Here is a 23,099-nt window from a genome sequence, read left to right as displayed (position 1 = left end):
GATTGAACTGAGACAATTTCAAGTGAAGCTTTTGAAAATTCAATTTTCCATTTTCATTGTAAAAATTCCATTCGTTACTAAAAATAAAATCCAGTTGCCAACAGCAGCACGCTGATATCATTTTAGGTGTGTCTCTACAGCAGCAGTAGATGAGTGAGACCTGACTGTGGTTGCACAAGGCACGCAGCCAGCGAAAGAACCACGCAGAGTTGAAAGTGAATTGAACCGACTGACTGACTTCACTGGAACTCTGGGTTTATCAGCACCACCTGGTCTTTTTTGGCCCCTCCCATCGGGACCATTGTGATGTCAACCCAGTGTGAGCCTGCACCTCCATGACCCGGTTCGTTTGTGGATCAGTGCAGCCCGCTACATTCCAAGATTTATTCTTCTAGTTTTGTGCCCACACCCCCCCCCCCCCCCCCATTACAGGAAGGATGTGAAGGATTTGGAGAAGTTACAGAAGAGGTTTACCAGGATGCTGCCTGGTTTAGAGGGTATGAGCAATGGGGAAAGGTTGAAGAAACTTTGGTTGTTTTCTCTGGAGCATCAGAGGTTGAGGGGATAGAAGGTTATAAAAGCATGAGAGACAGATAGGGAAGACCATCAGAACTTTGACGCCCCGAGTTTTTTTTAAAAAAAAAGGCACAAGCAAGAGGACAAAAATTTAAGGTGGGTGAAGTTTAAAGAAAATATGTGGGGCAGATGCTTGAAATGGGCTGCCAGGTGGTGAAAGCAGGAAAAATTTAAGGATCTTCTAGATACACATGAATATACAGAGAATAGAGGGTTTTGGATCATGGGCAAGCACGAGTTCAATATGGGCACCATGTTTGGCAAAGACGTCATGGGGCGAAGATCCTGTGCTTTACTGTTCTAATCTCTGAGTCAGTTAAGTGCCAAAACCATAAATATTGCAATGAATAATTAATTGATTGGTATATATTCTTTAACTCTAGGCTCAAACTTCAGCTCTCCGGGTAATGCAAATCCAATATCTCTTTGTCACATATAGTCTGGGCCAGATAAGGAATATAATTAGCAAATTTATAAATTACATTTCAACTTATAATAAATTTAGAGATACAGTTCGCTAACAGGCCCTTCAAGTCCATGAACCCGTGCTGCCCAAGTACACCAATTAACTTGCAAATCCCGTATGTTTTTGGAGGTTGGGAAGAAATTGGAGCACCTGGAAGAAGAGCATGGGGAGAAAGTACAAACTCCTTACAGACGCGGTGGATTCGATTCCAGGTCATTGGTACTGTAATAGCGCTGAGCTAACTGGAGAGATTTTTAAACACTTTGATGGTCATAGCATTTAATTAATCAGATTTAAATTTTTAAACATTCATGATGGAATTCAACTTCCTTCTCTTGGGTCAGTAGTCCATGTCTTGTGATGTTCGTCCAGTAATTTAATCTCTGCCTTACTTTTATCTTGAGCACTTTTTTCCCAGTTTAGCAGCAGTAGTAATCAGACTGGATATGCTTTCACTTTCCTTGTTACAATCATGTGATTGTGCTGTTTTCGAAAGGCAACAGGTCATTTAGCACATTTCAAATCAGTTGTCACTGGACAACAAAGATTTTTCTTCCTGAACATTTTTGGGAGTATTTTATGGATTTTGAGTTGCTGATCACGAAAATCGTTTTTTTTTTTCTGGTCATGTACTGTTGTTTTAGATATAATCTATTTTTATGATTTCCTGTCATATTTTAAGTCGACCAGTATATTGCCCACAAAGCAAACTGTTTCGGTCAGTCCAAGCAGGCCTGGGCATGCACTCAAGTGCAGGTGCTATGCAAATGTTGTCTTAGGCATGGAAAGCATTTAAAGATGTTGTTGAGAATTTTCTTGGCAACTACAGGGCACCAAACTACATCTAGCTAATTCACAACTTGCTTTAAGCCTATGAAGTGCAATGTGTCATTGAAAATTCATTTTCTGCATTTGCACTTGGACGTCTTCCCTGCTGATCTTGGTGCCGTCAGCGACAAACATGGTGAAAGGTTTCACCAGGACATTGCAGCCATGGAAAAGCAGTATCAGGGCAACTGGAATCCACGAATGTTGGCCAACTATTGTTGGCGACTGACACGAGAGGCATCAGAGACTGAGTACAAATGAAAATCAGCGGCAAAACATTTCTAGGTCAGTTGAACTAACACAACGTGTCAGCATCATTATGCAATTAAACATGATAAATTCAATAAAAGTTGATTTAATGTATCTCCAAATTCTTTTGTGATAAAGCTGATTTAAAATTATCTTTGTGTTCAGCTTGATGTTGTCTATCATAATCCCCAATTGTTTTACAGGAAGCAAACCTTTTGGAAAAAAATTGTTATCCTGTGAGCCATCAGAACATTTGCTTTATAGCTTTATTTTTCAATTTTGTTTCCCAATTCCCTGTAATTTTTATCCCTATTTTAAAAAATTTCTTTCACTGACTGGTTTGATCCCTTGTAGCCAAAAGGATGAGAACATATGAATGGACTGTATCAGTCCTAAAGCAAGGAAACTCAAGCCTGCTTGAATATCTCCTCTCTCCCGTAATAGTAAGAAGGCTTTACTTTGCTAACCAACAGAATACACAAGTACTTCAATGTGTACTTGAACTGCTACAGGGCATAACTATCACCTCTGTACAGGTAAAGTCCATTCCAATGCTGGTTGCAGTTGACTGTGCCCACATGAACCACCCCTGAGGGGTAGCATTGCACAGCATATCTGGCTAATAACTAAATAAACATTCAACTTGCAAGAACCAGACTTTACTTCCTCCTACTGTACTCTTGAATATAAAAACATATAAAGGGTCATTCCTTCTCATTCAAGCTTAAAAAAAAAATTACATTTGCTTATTTAGCAGTCCTGAGTTCACAGGTTGTGAAAATGAATTGAATCAATATGGTGACTTGTAGGCTGGCACTGTAAAGATTAATTGGATTACAGTAGTTTGAAACAAGAAGGAAAGGAAACTGGTTCCTACTTGGTCTGGCCTATGTCTGTCACTTTTGTCAGTAAATAACTGACTCCTAAATTCCTCTAAATTTGCCTGACAAGGCACCTGGTGTAAAAATTAATTATATTTTCTCAAGGGGTTAAGAATTGTCACTTTGCCAGATTGACCCATACTCTAAGAGGAAACTAAGGAGCAAAAGCTTTCGCCATGAAGATGGAAGGAATTTGAGAAAATGGAAGATGTTGTTTAGCCCCTTGTCTTACTACTGCTCTTCATTATATAATGGCAGATGTTTTATCACACTGCCACTTTCCTGCATGAACACCACATCCCTTGTTTGCCTCAATATCTAAAAAATCTATCCACCTTGAATATATTGAGCAACTGTGCCTCCAAAGTTTCTTGGATAGTGGATTCAGAAGATTGACTGTCTACTCCAGGCGAAGTCATCTCTTGTCCTCTCTGTCCGCAATAGCCAATTCTTTATTTTCAGATTGTGACCCTGGTTCTAGAGGCCGCAGTCGGGGAAGAACAGCTTGTGCATCAATTCCTGTCAAGCCCTTTAAGAATTTTGCACATTCAATGAGATCACCTTTCACTTTTTAAACTCAAAAGGGCATCGGCCCAATTTGTTTAATCTCTCCTCGGACAACAAACCTGCCACCTCAGGGAATCAACCTGGTGAACCTTAATTGTATTGTTGACATAATCTTAGCTCAGGAAATCAAACCTCTACATAATATTCCAAATGTGACATCAGGAAATCAAACCTCTACATAATATTCCAAATGTGACATCAGCAGGGCTCCAGATAATTATAGGAAGATTCCTCAGATCCTCTTGCAATAAAGGCCATTGAACTGCTAATTGCTTGTCAAACCTGCATCTTAATGTTTGACAAGCAGTGTAAATGGACACTGTGGTACCTCTAAAGACCCTCAGCTTTCAACCTCACTGATTTGTTTGCTACAAATACTGATGGTTTAAGCAGAGAAAGTGATGTCCAAACAGATGTGTTTAATCAACACAAATAAAACTGCAGAAAGATAGTTATGTGGTTATATGTTAATTTGAATAAAAAAGGGTCAGACTTCAAGGAAGAGAAACTGGTTCATAATCTATTCTGGCCTGAGTCTGGGTTGACTCCCAACATCCTCTAAAATATTGTATCAGATGGGTGGAAAATGACAACAGTGTTTTAAAAGGAGTAAAGTTTCTGCAACTTTGCTTATTTTGTGATCTTAGTGGCCAGGTGGAGGATGAAAGATGATGAGCCAAAAACACTTTGAGATGCTGTTGTTAATAACCTAGACATTGTGTCCCTAAATGTCTCTATCTCTCTGAGGTTTTGTTTATTGGTCATCTGCATGAATATATCCCAAAGTGGTTCAATTTCCTCCTTTGAGTCGTGAAGCTACAATGGTTTTTTTTTGGCGGGCAGAATACGTATTACAATATTGAAAGTGTTGAACACGTGACTGCTTTTATTTTGTAGATGAGAGGCGTGAATGAAACTGACTAGTTTTAAAGTCTGTCCTCTGCTCTCATAGCTTCAACTAATGATCCCAAGCAGAACATTCAAGCTTTCCAATTTTTGATCTTTCACACGAAAAGTTAAACTGAAGCCCAGTTGGCTCTCTATGAGTGATTCTTCTTTGAAGAAGGATGGGGCAGACATCCCTTGTGATCTGGCCCAAGGGATTACTTATTCAACATTTCTGTATTTGTGAGTGGACTCTAAACAACTTGGCCTGCCATATTGCATTTGGAACCACACTGGTTGTAAAGCCTTCTGAATGTATAATCAAGGGTGGTGTATGAATGGAAACTTTCTTGTAAGTGATAACGGTGCCATCATGTGCTGTGTATAGTGCAGAACTCAGCTGAGAAGGGCTGCAGTTATCAAAGGTTCAGGCCCCATATGGGGCTAAGTTCAGCACAGTAGCTCTCTTGTTGGTTTCAATTTGGGGCTGTGCTACTGCACAGGGACCTTGTTCTGCAGATCCCCCTGCTGGGAAGTGTGCAAAGAGCATATTATTAAAAGGGTGTTGAGTTTTAAAAATAAAACTGGGCCTGAGTCAGTATCTTCTGGAAAAGTGGAGGAAAGAAGAAGAAAACTGTACGACCATAAGGACTAGGAGCAGAAATCAGCCATCTGGCCAATCGATACTGTTCCACCACAATAAGATCACGTCTGCACCACCCACCTGCCTTTTCTCCATTGCCCTTAATTCACCTACTATTCAGCTGTGCCTTAAATATACTTAGTCAGCTTGCACTGTTTCCTTGGGCAAAGAATTCTAGAAAGACACTACTCACTGTGAAAAACAATTCCCCCTCATCTTTGCCCTCAATCTATTCCAAATCCTAATGCAATATCCCAAAGTTCTAGTCTCAACTACCAGTGGAAACGATCTTCCTGCCACAATCTTATCTACCCTTTGATAATTTTGTATGTGTCTATAAGATCCTGTCTCATTCTTCTGAATTTCATTGAGTATAGTCCCAGGTGACTTGATCTCCCCTCGAATGCTAATACTCTTATCTCTGAAATTAGCCTGTTTAACCTCCTCTGCACTGTCTCCAAAGCCAGTGTATCCATTCGTAGTTGGTGGTTCTGGTCTCCTTTCCTATATTCCAGGAGCAAACTGTGCTCTTGCAGAAGAACCTCCCAATTTTAAGTTAATCCCTTTTGCAATGAAGGGCAACTTTCCATTTGCCTTTAAATATTACCTGTCGCACTTGCACTACAATTTTTTTTGTGTGACTCACCCACGAGTGCTTCCATTCTCTGCACTAATGCACGCTGCAATCTTTCACCATTTAAATAATAATCGGATAGACTACCTTTTACTTCCAAAGTGGATGATCTTGTGCTCCATCTGACAGATTCAGGCCCATTCACTTAGCCTATCTATATGTTTCTGCATAATCTGCTATTCCCCCACTCAATTTAGTGTCATCACCGAGCTTAGATACACTTCCAAATTATTAATGTGCAGTATTATATAGTGGACAGTTGTGGGACCAGCACTGATCCCTGGAGAACTCTGCTCACCACTAATTGACAATCTGAGAAACACTCATTCATCCCAATTTTCTGCCTTCTATTGGTTAACCAATGTTCTATTCGTGCTAAAATATCACCCCAACTCCATGCATCCTTATCTTATGGATGTCCTTTGCGCAGCACCTCAATGAATGTCTTCTGAAAATCCATGTGACTAGCCTCGTCTATCCTATGTGCTCATCACATCAGAGTTCCAATAAATATGTCAAGCAGGACCCGTCCTTCATAGATCCATGCTATGTGCGCCTGATGGCAGGAAGAAGTTGCTGGAGGGCAACATCTGTGTAGAGAAATGTACAATTGACATTTCAGGTCGAAAATCTTCATCTGGATTGAAGGGGAAGAGAGGAATGATAACTGATTTAAAAGAATTGAGAGGGAGGATGGATGGGGCGAGAGCTGAGAAGTGGTAGATGGATCGAGATGAGGAGGGGCTTATCGGCAGATAGGGAAGTGAAAAGTGGAGATGGTAGGTAGCAATTACAGGGCTGCAGATGATGGAATCTAATAAGAAAGGAAGGTGGAGTGGAACTGAATAAGGGAGAGATGATGATAAATGGGAACAGTGGGTGAAGGTATGGTGACCCAATGGGAGGTGTTTGTGGGTAATGGGCAAATAGAGTAGTTGAGGGAGTGGCAGAAAACTGGATAACAATGAGTTGGGTTGGGGTATGGAAAGAAGGGGTGGTGATCTGAGTGGATCAGAAGGAGGAAGAAGGGGTCAGGAGGGAACAGGTTACCTAAACTTGGAAAATGCAATGTCCATGCTGTTTGGATGAAGAATGCCATGGTGAATATGAGGGTCTGTTCTGTGAGTCTGTGTTTGGCCTCAGCCTGGCAGTGGAAGAGGCTGAGAACAGACTGGTCAGTGTGAGAATGAGAAGAGTAATTGAAAGGGGGGGTCCTTTCCTGGACCCACATACTAATGTCATTGTGAAGAAAGCAAGTCAGCTCCTCTACTTCCTCAGGAGTTTGTGGAGGTTCAGTACGACTTCAGAAACCTTGGTAAACTTCTACAGATGTGTTGTGAAAAGTGTGCTGACCAGCTGCATCAAAACCTGGTATGGGGGCACCAATACCTCTGAGCAGAAAGCCCTGCAAAGTTTAGTTGACAGCCCAGTACATTACAGGCAAAACCATCCCCACCATTGAGAACATCTACGTGGAACGCTGCCGTTGGAGAGCAGCAGCAATCAGCAAGGATTCACACCACCCAGGACCCACTCTGTTCTCGCTGCTGTCATCAGGAAAGTCTTGTGGGTGCCACAAGACTTGTACCACCAGGTTCAGGAACAGTTGCTACTCCGCCACCGTCAGACTCCTCAACGATAAACTCAATTAGAGACTCATTGCTTTGTACATTATTTATTACCACAAAATGAAATCTTGACCTCTGTCATGTATGTTCTCTGACAATAAATTCGAACTTTGTCCAGAACTGGAGCTCCCAATTACAAGCCATTTCAGAGAGTAGATGCACTTCAAAGCAGTAGCCTAATTTGTTGAGCTACATTGAGAGCCATGGATAATGTTGAAAGGAGGTGATGTGAAACTCTGCCTCATCTGGAAGGGCTGTTTACTTCCCTGGATAGCGGTGAGGTAGGAGAGCAAATAAAAGGGGTGGGGGGGGGAGGGGAAGTTATTACTGATGGTGGGATCATTTAGCTGATTGAAATGTCAAAGAATGATATACAAGAGGTAAGGGCTAGTCACGTGAAGGTTGAGGACGGAGGGAGGTACCTTTGTTCTGTATGGAGCGAAGCAGGTGAGAGATTCCAGCATCTGCAGTCTTATGTGTCTCCGTACACACAGGTAAATTGTTTTTTCAGTAATCTTGGCAAACCTCATTAAAAATGATGACAGCCTGAAGGTCTGGGAACTTTCCAGCACAAAAAAGGTCAAAGTTCAAACTCACTCTCACTGAAAACAAAGGGAGCTTTAACTTTAACTGTTTCTCACTTATTATCTGATGATCCTTTGACCTTGTTCTTCCTTTATGTACAGCTGGCTGTACAGTGGAGATTGAGTACGTTACCACTTAAAGCAGAAAAACAAGTCCATTCCCATGTTTGAAGTACAAGCTCTTAAAGGCACAACGCTTCATAAAGTTATTTTCAAAACATGGTGATTATAATGGTGCCATCTTAGAGTAATTCATCATTTCGGAAGGTTGGATGAAGACCCACAGTCCTACAACAGATTTGTTGTGGTGGTGAATGACAATTAGCATTCAGAGGAGATCTGGCCACTTTAAATCTTGGTTGGGCAGGGCAACCAGGTGCTTGGGGGCTTCTTGTATCCACCACCTTTGGTTCAAATCCCAGCAGCTGAAAAAAAATCCTTATTTGGAATATCCATCAATCCTATCTCAGTGTAGTGACAGTCAAGTGATTGGCTTGTTATTGAATCATTTTCCGCTTTTGGGTCTGGTTATGACCAAATGGTCTGCTGTGTCAAGACAATAATAATGATGGGCTATCAAGAATAATCTGTTATTGAAAGCACTTTACATCATTTTGAGGAAATTATCAGTTACAATACAGATACTGGATTTAGCCCTGGATCATTCATGGCGATCTCCACAATTGGCTGAATTCTGAAGCTCTCGGGCATCAGCTGTCTTGCTTGACTCATCTGACTTGTGAAGGCAACTCCCCTCTCACAGACTTCAGCTTGCACCTCCATGAAACAGACTTCCCCAAACTGCGAGCTAGTATCCATAACCTTGCAGTAGTCCTTGGTCTTCCTGGATCAAGAAGATAATCGAGGACAATCGGCAATAAGTTAGAAAGATGAGACATAAAATTATGCATAAGAACATTAATTATCCCAATAGAGGGCAAGATTTCATTTTGTGATTTTGTGAAAATCCAAGAGGGCCATTCATGAAGACCAAGGATATACTTTACTGTTCTGCAGATCAAGGGAGTGATTCCTTTACCACCCTTGTTATTTTGTCTCGATGCCATGGACCTCCATTTTAGTGGGTTTGAATTGATCTAAAACTTCAAAGAACCAGAGTTACCCTCAAAGCTACCAATGCATCCTGCTTGACACAGAAATAAAACTCCATCCATTCACCCCACCATGAATGCTGTTGGCTTGCTCAGACCTAAACCTCCCTGCATATTTCTCCCCATTCAAGGAGCATCAAGATTTAGTGAAAGCTTCACTTGTTGAAACTGCTTTCCTGCCTTTCCACACAATGGAGAAAAAAAATATACCCATGTTTTCCTTGCTCTTGGAAACTACAATGTGTAGCAATGTGTTTGCTTCTCCTTCCACCACCCCCACTCTAAATAGATGAGATTTTTTTCTTTTCCACTTCCACGCCTCAGGCAGTTAATGGATACCTAGCCTCTCATTCAAGTCAAGGTCTTTGCTTTATTTAAACAAATATACCACTTCAGCATCTGTGTACTGACTAATAAAAAACTTTATTGCTACCCTACATACAGATGGTTTTTTATGACACTACACTTGCAAGAATTGACTATATGGATAAGCCAAACATTTCTTGTTTAAATTGCAATTAGAAGCAGATCCCTTCTTGTTCTTGTATACAATACAACTGATGAACAGGTGGTATAATAGGAGTGTTTAAAAGCCTTACCTCACAGTTGAATTGAGATTGCTTCTTATACAAATATTACATCAAGCAGATGATGGGAAAATAATTGAAAATCCTGAATGGATTCAGTAAGTGACACTGGAAAAGCCACTAATTAGTGATCCTGACAGGGCAAAGGCAGCAACACGGAGTTGGCAAAGCCGGCAAATTTCAGTGCTTGCTTTGTATTTACATGTTGGGGATGGTTCATATTTGTAAATATTACATTAAAATTTGGGCATCTTTCAGTATTCAGGGCATTTGGGAATTGGCTTATGTAACAGCGATCCCTTTTTTTTCAACAGTACCTGAATGAACATCAGTTATTTATAGAATGGAATGTGATTTCTGGTTTCACCCAAGATGTTCAAATAGACACTTGGATTGAAGTTGAAGTTTCCATGTCAGATGAGCATGGGTGAAGTTACTCCTTGTGCACCTGGGAAATTAGGACATATTCTATATGTTGTTAGGCACTGCTAGAAAAAACCAAGACTTAACAGCACTGTTGACCCTTCAGTATCATCTCTGAGCAGATGCTGGGAACTCGATCCAACTTTGAGCCTTAATTGGATTGGGTGGAGAGGAGAGTGTCTTTCTTGCTTACTGAGATGTTCCTCTTTCTTGGACTGACTTTTGGAGGAAAAAAGGACTTCCTTTATATTTGGCAAATGGAGAATTTATGAGAGGTTCTCAAGTGTCCACTCATTTTTATTTAGTATTGATCGCAGACTAGCTGATTGTGACCAGTGATCTACAGGTCTCAGAATTTTGTAATGATTTGAAAGCCTGTTCTCTTCAGGAATCCCTCCAGTTGTTCCCTTTGATGCTTTCTAACTAACAAGAGAGAGAAAAAAGCTCAACTTAAAAAGTGATCTCCAATATTTCATTAACACCACAAATTATAATATATCCAGCAAAATGTGATGGAGGAGGAGGAATTTCTTGCTATTGTGGCCATCTTTGGAAAGGCAGTTCTTGAGATCATTTTCTGCAACAACCTTTTCAGAGAAGTGGAATCTCTGGTTGGCAAGTCCATTTATTAAACCACAGAGAAAGCCAGTGTCATTGGCAGAAGGAGCACCCGAGTTCCTAAACGTCCGAACCAACTGACCTACCATGTACCATGGTGTGGTCTGCAAATCTCACCTTGGCCACATCAGCATGTTAGAGGCCGCCTACTGGAGCTGGAACTGGTGCAAATCATTCCCAATCCCGAGAGCTTGATCAAATAAAGGAACAAAGGGGAAGTATGGTGGCGATAGAGTAAACAAGAAATGCAATGAATCCGATGAAACCTGACATAATGGATTTGATTTCAGGTTTATTGTCAGAGTACATGATTGACATCACATACAACCTTGAGATTTTTTTTCCTGTGATCCAGGCAGAATTACTACTTATTGGCAGTGCAAAAAAAAAACTGTACACGTGTAAACAAATAAAGAAATGTAAACTATTAATAGAGAGGAGAAAAAAAAACAAACAATAAAGTGCACAAGCCAGAGTCCTTAAATGAGTCCCTGATTGAGTTGGTCGTGGAGTCTGATGGTAGAGGGAGAGCAGCTGATCCTGAACCTGGTGGTGCGAGTCTTGTGGCACCAATACCACTTTCCTGATGGTAACAGTGAGAACAGAGTGTGTGCTGGGTGATATGGATCCTTGATGATGGTTACTGCTCTCCAACGACAGCATTCCCCATAGATGTTCTTAAAGGTGGGAAGGGGTTTGCCTGTGATGTCCTGGGCTGCATCCACTACCTTTTGCAGGGCTTTACACTCCTTAGGAAGGAGAGGCACTGATGTGCTTTCTTCACGATGCCAATGGTGTGTTGGGTCCAAGAAATCCTCTGAGATGGTGACTCCCAATATCTTAAATTTGCTCACTCTCTCCACCTCTGATCCCACAATGATCATTGGATCATACGCCTCTGGTTTTCCCTTCCTGAAGTCAATAATCAGTTCCTTGGTTTTGGTGACATTGAATGCAAGATTTTGCACCATTTGGCCATGTTTTCAATCTCCATCCTGTATGCTGACTCATGGTATTGTCAGTGAATTTTTAGATGGTGTTGTCATTCCAAGTCCCACAGTCATAGGTGTAAAGTGAGTAGAGCAGGGGGCTAAGCACACAGCTAGTGATGCTCTGGTACTGATGGAGGTTGTGGAGGAGATGTTCTTGCCAATCCTCAAGGTAGGTGAGGACATTAAGGATCCAATTACACAGTGAGTTGTTGAATCCTAGGTCTTGTATTTTGCTGATGGGTTTTGAGGGGATGATGGTATTAAATGCCGAACTGTGGATGATGTATGCATTTTTGCTGTCTAGGTACTCCAGAGCTTCTGTAGAGTCGATGAATGGCATCTGCCATAGACCTGTTGCTACAATAGGTGAACTGGAATGGATCCATGTCACTGCTCAGACTGGAATTGATATGCTTCAACACCAGCCTTTCAAAGCACTTCATCACAGTTGAGGTGAGTCATTTAGGCAGGTTGCCACACTTTTCTTGGGCACTAGTACGATTGGCAGCAGTTTGAATCAGGTGGGTACCACGCCCTACCATAGTAAGATGTTGAAGGTATCTGTGAATACATTGGTAAGTTGGTCGGCACAGGTTTTTAATACTCAGCCAGGTTTTCCATCCAGAACGAATGCTTTCCTCGGATTCACTTTCCGGATGGCTGTCCATACGTCATCCTCGAATATAGATTCACGAGTAGAGATTTTTCTGAATTGTTGCAGCATGAAAACATGGAAGCTCTGCGCAAATGAGAAAATAGATAGTCAACGAAAGGTTACAGTCTCTTTTATTGTCTTTCCAGCTGTATGGATGCACATTAGCGGTTCTTCACAGCAGGAATCTCTTCTATCCTGCATTGTTTGAGCACAGCACCATGACACATCCTGACCAAGTTATTTTATGCTACAGTAAGCAGCTTTCCAATCAGTTTTCTGCAATGCAGCCACAGAATCAGTTTGCTTAATCCTTTCAGGCGAAGAAAAGGCTTAGTCGATTGAACCTCTGCCCCCATTCACTCCAACAAACAGTATCAGCCTTTGTCTTGCTTCTAGGCTGAAAAATTATTCATATTGAGGTCATTGCAATTAGGTGTTGTTTACAAAGTCTATAATCTGAAATGTGGACAGATCATGCGCTGAAGGAGAGTGGGAAGTGTAAATCCAGAACATGGAAGAATTAAGTCAGCAATGCAGGAGAATCAACAGGAGAGCAGCAGACAGAAGGTGGCATTAAAAGCTGAATTCATTTCAGTGAAGGGAACAAAACTAGAAGCAGGGAAGAAGAGGAGCTGGGTCCAAGGTCAGAGAAATGTAAAACTGCCACATTTTGGGGAGGGAATGTGAACATATCCTTAATGATTTGGGGGGATATCCGCTCATGAAATCACAGTCTCATTTTGTACATTGATTTTCTTTTTTTTCCAATCTATTGAGTTACATTGAACACATATACAAGAGGAGAGTTGCATAACATTCATATATTTACAAGTGTTTAAGAAAAAGAACATATTTTTTAACAAATATATAACGAGCCTGCAGCAGACGTGGACATACCCCTCCATAAATCTTCGTCCGCGAAGCCAAGCCAAAGAAAGAAGAAACCATAAATGTCTTCTCTTGTAAAACCAAAAGGGAAAAAAAAGAGAAAAATATATTTTTATATTGCAAAATCTCCTCTAATTAAAAAAAATAAAAGAGGGACTGGATGTCCATTCTGAGATTAAAGTAGGAAAATAAAGGGTTTGCAGGTTAAAACCAAATTTATCATAAGGAACTAGGAGAGAATCCAGTAAAAAAAATTAGAATTCTTTTTTTTGAACATTTTATTTATAATTTTTCCTAACTCAGACAGTTCCAATAATTCACAGAAAACAATCACATTCATCAAGTATATTTACATTTCTTCTACTAAGTCTGATTTTATTCCCCTCTCCTCCCCACCACACAAAATAACAAAAAAACCCACATTAATCATTTAAATAAAGAAACTTAATGTGCATGAAAAGGCAAAAATGCTTATTTAATGTAAAAAAACAAGACACCTCTGACCGAGGACAAATAACAAATTAAAAAAGAGAAACACATTGACACAGGGCCTATTGGAGTCAACGCTCATCCTCCAGGTCTATTACATTCATCTTGATTTAGCCTGATTGGAATTTCCTCCCCCCCCCCCCCCAACAGGAGAGGGGGTGCAGTAAAGCACAGAGGACCACAATATATCCTTGCATCTATGTAATGCAGGTAGAGCTACCAGATTTTAAGAAAAGTTTTATATTTTTTCCTTAGATTATAAGTTACTTTCTCCATAAAATTATAATTCTTGTACTATATGGAAATATTGAATAAACTATCACCAAACTTCTTCAAATTTAAAAGATGTATTGAGTGTCCAACTCCTGATTTTCTCCAAACTTAAACATGACGTGACAGCAGAGAGCCATTGAAGTAGATCAGGTGGGTTCGGATCCTTCTATTTAAGTAGTGTGGCTTTTCTTGCCAATAACATTGAAAAGGCAATTATCGCTGTGCATTGATTTTAAAAATGATTGAGGGCACACCCTCAATCACTTGCTGCCGTGAAAGTGTCATGAATACTTGTGTGGAAAGAGGAGTCTGTAGCCCCTTTTACACTTGCAAGTGGTCCCTGAATTAATGGCCAATCAACCTTTAAAGTGTCTAGTGTGAAAGGAAAATTGTCTCAACGCCAGCGTTAGATGATGTCATCTCACGCCAGGAATCAACGACCTCGACCCCAGTACAATGCCCAGTGTCTGCAGACGCCGGCGTTGAGATCAGGCAAGTGTGAAATGGGCAATTGCATTGTGGGATTGAAATAACCCAAATTTTTGCGTGAGTGCAGCCACGTGAAGGAAGAAAACATTAAAATGAAGGAATAAACTTTGCCGTGGGAATTTCGCAGCGGGAGAGAGAGAGGAGAAATAAATAATAAAAATAGCGAATAATTTTTAAACAGTGTTGGAAAGTTGGTAATGCTATAATGCATAATTTATAAAGATTGTGGGGGGAAAAACTGATGGCGGACCTGACTTCCCAGAATGCTGTGCAGCAGAGAAACCCCTCCATGAGTGCTTCGTAAATGCAGCTCTTTCTCTGCCACATGGCATTCTGGGAGGTCAGGTTTGCTATTGCTTTTTCCCACAGTATTTCTATATTGCGTGTAATAGCGCTACCAACTTTCCCCATCCTGTTTAAATTGTGTGCGATAGCACTACTAACCTTCCCACGGTGTTTAAAAATTGTCTGCTATTGCTATTTATTGCTTGCACTTTTCCACAGTCCCTTATAAAGGTTTATATAGGTTGGCACAACAAAAACTGGAGCTGAAGGTCTCGTACTGTTATAATTAGGCATGATTAATTTTGTCCAAATATAAGATCATAATACATTGATCAGGATTTAGGGCAGGTCCACCATCACTTGATGCGTTAAGACATCACTGGTAGAATGTAGAACAGTCCTAACCCTGGGGACGGCTCCTTGCAAGTGTGAAAGCGTTCAGTGTCCCAGTTAGGAGTGGTCAAGTGTGAAAAGCTAAATCCCCATTCCGATCCCAAGACACTGAACGGCCAATTTGTTGGGACGCAAGTGTGAAAGCACCTTGAGGTAACAGGAGGGTGTTTAATTATTGGGTAGGCATTGGAAGAGGTGAGAATGATCATAACAAAAGGCAGAGTGAGGAAGTTCTGGATCTAGGTGCTCAGGGCATTAAGAAAACTTGCTGTAATATTAAGATTGCGATTGTTAGTGCTCAGTCATGCTGAAACACATAATCTTTCATGAGGCTCATTCGCAAGATGGTCACAGTGAACATTACTCCTCCATCCAGTGCCACAGTTTATATTCCTGGGTGCAGGGGTAATTATGATGGTTGTCCCCACAGAGAGTTGTTTTTAATCTAACCTCGCCTGGGTAGCATTCATGTTTTGGATTCTGAGAATGTTTTCCAAACCTATTAACTATAGTCAACAGAATGGAAGTTTTCCATTAGTAGTTGATGTGGATGATGCCAATGTTTGAAGATTAGTAGTGTTTGGAGCTCTCAAAGTAGATTAAGAGCACATATACCGAATCTTTATTTCCACTCCGTGAGGATGCAGAAGGAAGGTATAGTATATAGGAATGAGTGTCTCTTGCCCCTTTCACACTTGCATTCCAGAAAATCAGCCGTTCAGTGTCCCAGGATAGGAATGGGGGTTTGGCCTTTCACACTAGACCACTCCTAACTGGGGCACTGAACGCTTTCACACTTGCAAGGGTTTATCCCCAGCGTTTGGTCTGTTCTACCTTTAATAGAAAATGCCTGCAATGTTGCTGCCCGTTTCACACTTGCCTGATCTCAACGCTGACATCTGCAGACACTGGGGATTGTACGAGGGGTCGAGGCCGGCAATTCCTGGTGTGAGACGATGTCATCTGATGCTGGTGTTGAGTATATTTTGCTTTCACACTTTCCACTTTAAAGGCCAATTGGCATTTGATTCCTGGGATCACTGACAAGTGTGAAAGGGGCATATATTGCTCCATGAGCTTGACCTGATGTTTGGTTCTGTGTATCATGTTCTTTTTCCCACCTAAACCCCCTATCTCAATTCTCCTTTGAGTCGAAAAATTTCAGCCTTAAATATCCTAGACTGTTTATTCACAGCCCTCTGATGTAGAGGATTCCAAGAAAATATTCCAATCTCTGAGTAAAGATTTTTTTTTTCTCATCTGAGTTTTCAATAGGAAAAGCCTTTACCTTATTCCTCCTGGTTCTGATTCCTAATGAACTTCTCTCAGCATTCCTCCCTCCAATCCTAACAGAGTTCTGTGTAGGTCAATCAGACCAACATGAAGACCAGCAAGACGGAAAGATGGCAAGAAGAATATAAAGAAGGCTGAAGTTAATAATGAAAAGGATCTTATCAAATGCAAAGATTTCCTGAATTCTGCTTTGGGGTCTGAGAGATGTCTAGTGTCAGAGCTACACTGGAGAAATCAAGCACAGGTTGGGTAACCACTTGGCAGAACACATTTGTTCATGACTCTGAACTGCCAGTCATATAGCACTTTGATTCTCTATCTCACATCTCCCTCCCACTCCCATATCTATCTGTAACTCACTGTTCAAGTGAGGCCTAAGATTAGAGAGGAAGAACATCTCATCTTCTTGTCAACATTTGAGATTTAATATCAACTTCAAGAATTTCAGATATCTTGTATTTCCTTTTGTCTAGTTTTGCTGCAAATCATCAGTTTTAATATCAAATGTTATCTCTCTTGACACTGATTCGCCGATTTAGTTTAAAAAAAAATATACAGCTTGGTAACAGGCCCTTCCAGCCCATGAACTTATGCCACCCAATTGACCTACAACTCCTGTATGTTTTGAAGGGTGGGACAAAACCTGAGCGAACATACAAACTCCTAACAGACAGCACCGGGGTCACTGGCGCTGTAACAGCACTGCGCTAACTGCCACGTTAACTGTGCCACCTCTGAGTGCAAGTTCATTTACCCCTAACACGCATTTCACAACCTTTGGTTATTTTGTTTCCAACCATCCCCATTAATCCATCAGCCCAATCGTCACCTTTCCATCCTGCCACAGCAGAGATAGTCCTGTTCTTCACACCTTCACACTACCTGCAAATGAAAACTAATCCCATTTCTATCTTTCTGTACTGATGAAGGATCTCAGACCTGAAACTTTAACTGTTACTTTCTAAAGGTACTACCCAACCTGCTGTGTTTCCAGAATTTACTATGGTGACAGCATTCAATTCCAGATGCGCCTGGGACATGAATTATAGAAAGGGATGGAACTGTTTGGCATTGAGGAGCAAGGCTGAGATTTGTATAAAAATGGAGATGATATGCGAGTTGCTTTTGAGATCAGAGAAAGGAAGACATTTTGGGCTGGTGCAATGAAAGATTTCTGTGCAGTGAAAAATATGATGTCTTTCAAGAATCGTTAATATTCATAGTCCTCTGTTTAATCCCTGTACTAAAACATTGTTCATCTTGAGTGTACAAAATAGGTGGCAACCTGATTGAATTTCAATCTGTGTACTCAACTAAAATTGCACAAAAGGAGACAAATCTCATTCTGTTCCATCACAACTGCCTAAGAACCACCTCCCTAACAGACAAGATTTTCTTTGTGTGTTATTTTTGGATGCAATGATGAAATCGTGCTTAGATCTTCAAAGGTTTGGTAGCCAGCTGAGTGCACGCAGATGGATCCTATGATTTGCACTCAAACTCCTTGACAGGAAACTGAACTTCTGACCTGCCTTGGGAGGTGAGAGTAGTGTTTGGATTCCTCAGCTGCAGCCTCATGCTGCAAGCTTGATTTCCCAACGTCACCCTGATTGAATAAACAGTATGCTGAAAGATGAGAGTTGTTCAATTTTCGCAAAGCTTACTTCTGCCAAAGCTGATTGATGTTGTGTTTAGCATATTAATGCATTACAACAGCTTGAGACAATTTGTGGCTCAATTGCATAGATGCTCGTGTATATATATATATATGTATGCAGCATTTCTGATGCTGGTGAAATTATTCTGGGAGATGAATTCCAAAATTCTGGATAAATCTGCAAAAGCTGGATACCTCAAATGAAAATTTCAACATCTTGAAACATAGAAAATAGGTGCAGGAGTAGGCCATTTGGCCCTTCAAGCCTACATCGCCATTCATTATGATCATGGCTGATCAGTACCCGGTTCCTGCCTTCTCCCGATACCCCCTAATCCCCTTGGCCACAAGGGCCAAATCTAACCTACACTTAAATATTGACAGGGAACCGGCCTCAACTACTTCCTGTGGCAAAGAATTCCACAAAAAAACTTCCCCCTTATCCTTAAACTAAATAGAAGTTGTCTGTGGTTACAGACAATGAACATGGTTGACAACCATGACGCAGAGAAAAACTTGCTTAAAAAAACTAGATATTAGCAGCGACTTCAGGTCTGTCCCAATACAGGGACTCAAAAATATTGACAATTCTTTTCCTCCTGACAGATGCTGCTTGAGAACACACAAAGCCCTTTTTTCCACTGGCATCCCAGTTAATTGGCCATGCAGTGTCCCGGTTAAAGAAGCTGTTTTTTCTGTTTCCAGTGAGTCACTTTTAACCGGGACATTACCGACTTTCACATTGACCACGTCATCCCTGGGGATAGGAATGTCTTCCTTCAACAGTAGTCCCAGGATGCAACCTATCCTTTTTCCACTGGTTTGATCGGCATGCTAGTGTCAGCTGACGCCGGGGATGTTAGCAGGGGTCAAGGCTGTCAATCCCCGGCGTGATTTTACATCATTTGACACTTTTCCTCTGGTCCCTTAACTGGTAAATTGGCTGTCATTTCCTGGGACAAGATTCCAGTGGAAAAGGGCTTTGGAATATTGTGTTCAGTTCTGGTCACCTCATTTTTGGAAGGATGTGGAAGCTATGGAGAAGGTGCAGAGGAGATTTACTAGGATGTTGCCTAGATTGGAAAATATCTCATGAGGCAAGGTTAGCAGAGCTGGGACTTTCCTCTTTGGAGTGAAGAAGGATGAGAGGTGACTTAATAGATTCTGAGAGGTAGACAGACAGCACCTTTTCCCCAGGGCAGGAGTAGGAAACACTATAGGATATCTGTACAAAGTGGAAGAAAGTTTAGGGAGATCCCAGGGGTAATTTTTTTTACATAGATGCTTGTGGGTGCTTGGAATGTATTGCCAGGGGTGGTGGTGGAGGCTGAAACATTAGGGGTGTTTAAGAGACTATTAGAAAGGATGAAAGAAAATGAGAGGGTTATGAGGTAGAGGTTTTTTTTGGTAGGAATATATTGGGTGGCATGGTTAGTGTAGCACTTAGCGCAACACTGTTGCAGTCCCAGTGATTGGGACTGGCACTGTCTTTAAGGAGTTTGTATGTTCTCCCCATGTCTGTGTGGGTTTCCTCTGGGGGCTCCAGTTTCCTCCCACTGTTCAAAACATACTGGGGGGTGGCAGGTCAATTGGGTTGAAGTGGGCAGCACGAGCTTGTGGCCGTAAAGGCCTGTTACCGTGCTGTATGTCTAAATTTAAACAAGCAATGAGATTGAAGGGCCTGTTCGCTACTGCAATGTTCTAGGTTCTATGTTCTTTGTTCTATGACACTGACCTCCAGCAGATTATGCTTTGCTCTAGATTCCTGCATCTTGAATCTTTAGATATAAACAGCAGCTGTCAGCATAGTCTCCATTTCTCAATTAATCTAGAGTATCTGAATGTTTTTTGATTTGGTGTGATAGGTTGAAATAATTTATGGGTATTCAGGGATGCATTTTCTCCATCATCTCATCATGATGGTTCTCACCATCATTTGGGAGTTCTGCAAACCCTTCTGGGCCCAGTGCTGGATCTTCAGAAATGTGACTGCAGCTCTGAAGTATGGAGATTAAGTGGAGTTCCCAAGTTGTTCTGCATACATATCCCTTGCAGAAGATCCCTGGTTTTGATTTACTGCCATGCCCGAGGGTAATTACAAATCGTTTCTGTACACAGCAAGGGAAATCTGAATACTTGACCCACATGTGTAAATTTAAAATTTCTTTGGTATACAGCTGTAGTCACACACAAAAGACCATTGACCTGTTTACTCTGTGTCCTAGCCACAGTTAGAAGGAGGCATCTCAATAAACGTACAGGGTTGTACGCTAATTTGGACGTAATTGGGTGGCATGGGTTTAAATGGCTTAAATCAGCTCCTACCATGCTGTAAATAAAATAAAAAGAAATTTAAATTTACAATGTAAAATTTAAATAAAATCCTTAGCTCAATTATCTGCTTCCAGGATCCAAATATCAAATTGTTGATCCTATTCTACACGTACATCGATTGTACTAAAGAAATGTAATGAACAAAGAGAATATGCAAAAGGCATTTGTGCTGGAGCCCCAAATTTTTACAGTTTATGTAAATAATTTGGATGAAGGCACTGAAGTCACAGTAGCCAAACTTGCTGATGTTTCATTTTGAAAAGATATAGAAGACTATATAGGGATATCGATCTGTTAAGTGAGGGAAAGACATCAAATAGGGTGTAATGAGGGAAAATCCGAAATTGTTAGTTTTGGCAGGAATTGTAAAAAAGAAACATTATCGAAATGCTGAGAGAATGTAGAGGAGTGGGATCTGAGTGCCCTGAAGGAACTATTTAGCTTGGCTAACTATTATTGTGGAGTATTAAATACAAATGTAGAGAGGCTTTTTTGATTATATAGTATATTGGTGAGACCATATCTGTAGTATTATGCGCAGTTTTGGTCTCCTTAGTTAAGTCAAGATAGAGTACGTACATAAGCAACTCAGAAGGTTTGCTAAATGCATACCTGGAATGGACAGGGTAGTCTTGTGATTGGTGGAGCCTAGAAAAATGAGAAGAGGCTTGATTGAAATACATAATTTCTTGACAAGTTGGATGTGGAGAGAATTTTCTGAGTATGATGCGAGTGCCAAGATTGAAAGAGCATTGAATGAAGAACACTGTTACCAAGGGAGTCTTCACCATGTGCCCTGCCATTCCCAACTTTCAAAGTATTCTCAGACATCGTTCCTTTTGCAAAAATCAGTCTCAGGAAACGTGTTTGTCTAAATGTACCCATCAAACTATTTTCTCAATCATTTTGCAGCAGCATTAAAGCTTCCCTTGGCTCCTTTCTATATCAGAGCCAGATTTAAGAGTATTTAAGGAATATCAATTTCCATGGGGCTCATCTTAAGCTTTGATGGACAGAAGATTTTGGGAAGCTTGCCAGTGATTAGCTAGCAATGGTTACACTGGCTGCAGTTTAAGTGAAGAGTATTCAGGATTTTAAAAAAGCTTCTGTGCTCTGTCTCAACTTCTTAAATCTTACTGCACCAGTTTGTAACCTTTGCAGTTCCTATTAGCTTTGCTGAATTAAATTGCAACTTGGTACCAGATTTGCACTGAAAGCATAAGAACATGACAGAAACCATTGAAATAATAAATAACACGTCACACTTGACCCTTAGAGACAGGAGACAATGGAAATTTTTTATCCCATCAATCTAGGATGGATTTCGATTGAGTTTCTGAGGTCAGTATTTTTTCCACAAAACTAATTTAATATACCTGACAAATGTTCAAACAGTGGAAATAAATCAATTCTGGCTGTTGTGATACTAGAACAGGGCTTTGCTGCAGTAATTCCCTCTCAACATATACAGAACAATATCTTGGGAACATTGAAAAAGTTCTTGCCACCTTTTCAATATGTATGTATTTATCCCTGTGGAAGAGTCACCCCTCGATGCACATTGAAGTTACGTAATTATAGGGTATTGGCCACAGGATCACCACAGTTATTTTAATCGTTTGTAGAGCATTGTGCAAACCATACAGGCTAACTATTTCATCTTTCCATATTCCCATCATGCAGATGTGTCAAGAAATTATAGGTTTCCCCCTTGGAGTGAAAGGTCATTAAATTTGTGCTTCTATCCATTTCATGTTATTTTTTCACCTTTTGTGGTACCTCCTTGAGTTTGAGGTGCCGAGTTTCTGTTGGTAATTGGCTGCATATTGTGCAGTTCATCCCATGGTTTAATGTGCATGCCTTGTGTGAATTTCAGATGTGACCATGTGTCCAATTGTGGTTGAGGGTACTGGGAAGCAAAGAGTTGGAAGGATGCACGATAGCAAACAGTAGCCAAGGCATATGCTGAGAAGCTTTGATTTGTGCCATTGGTTCGGACCTCAGCAAGACCACTTCTGCTCCATATGTATGAGGCCTTTGTGCAAAGGACCTTCTTCGCCCTCAATCTTGTCCAAATTATTTATTACTTTCTGAAATGACTGTAATTTCCTTTTCTAAATCCAGAAACATTTTTCCATTTGTTTCATAAAACCTTTTAGGTACTTTTGACAATTAAATGCAAAGTTTTGCCTGATACCAATGACAGAGTCATACTGAACAAAAGAGGACCTTCAGCCCAACTCCTCCATGCTGACCAAGTTAGCATTTTGAGCCTGTTACATTGGCCTCCATTTGGTCGATGTCCTTTTTAACCCTTCCTCTCTATAATGACCAAATATCTTGTGAATGTCAAAATTGTGCCTGCTTCGACTGTTTCCTCTGTTGGCTCTTTCCAGACCATGTTCTGAATGAAGAAAATTCATCCTGGGGCACTCTTATATTTAGACATAATGACTCATAGACATGATAGCAGGCCCTTCTGTCCCATGAGCCCATGCCTCCCACTGTACATACCTGAAATAACTTACAATCCCATACGTTTTTGCAAGTTGGAAAGAAACCCACACAGACACAGGGAGAATGTATGAATTCCTTAGAGATAGTGCGGGATTTGGACCCTGGTCACTGACATTGTAATAGCACTATAACCGTGACATTAATCGCTATGTT

At 40.8% G+C, this 23,099-nt stretch overlaps 1 protein-coding gene across 2 annotated transcripts in view; it reads left to right on the top strand.

Annotated features, from left to right (window-relative positions):
- Positions 1–442: 442 nt before the first annotated feature.
- LOC138740318 (cytokine receptor common subunit gamma-like) overlaps positions 443–23,099 on the top strand; it is a 100,377-nt gene continuing 77,720 nt past the window's right edge. Inside the window, exons 1-2 of one of the 2 annotated variants that reach the window (XM_069892803.1) lie at positions 443–672; positions 11,978–12,126. The gene's annotated coding sequence lies outside the window, so the exon portion shown is untranslated. The remainder of the gene's footprint in view (positions 673–11,977; positions 12,127–23,099) is intronic. The other variant, XM_069892802.1, reaches the window with a different exon arrangement.

Source organism: Narcine bancroftii, chromosome 8, assembly GCF_036971445.1.
Source record: "Narcine bancroftii isolate sNarBan1 chromosome 8, sNarBan1.hap1, whole genome shotgun sequence".
NCBI classification, from domain to species: Eukaryota; Metazoa; Chordata; class Chondrichthyes; order Torpediniformes; family Narcinidae; genus Narcine; species Narcine bancroftii.
The sequence above is the reverse complement of the archived record's forward strand: the minus strand, read 5'-3'. Positions and strand labels throughout refer to the sequence as shown.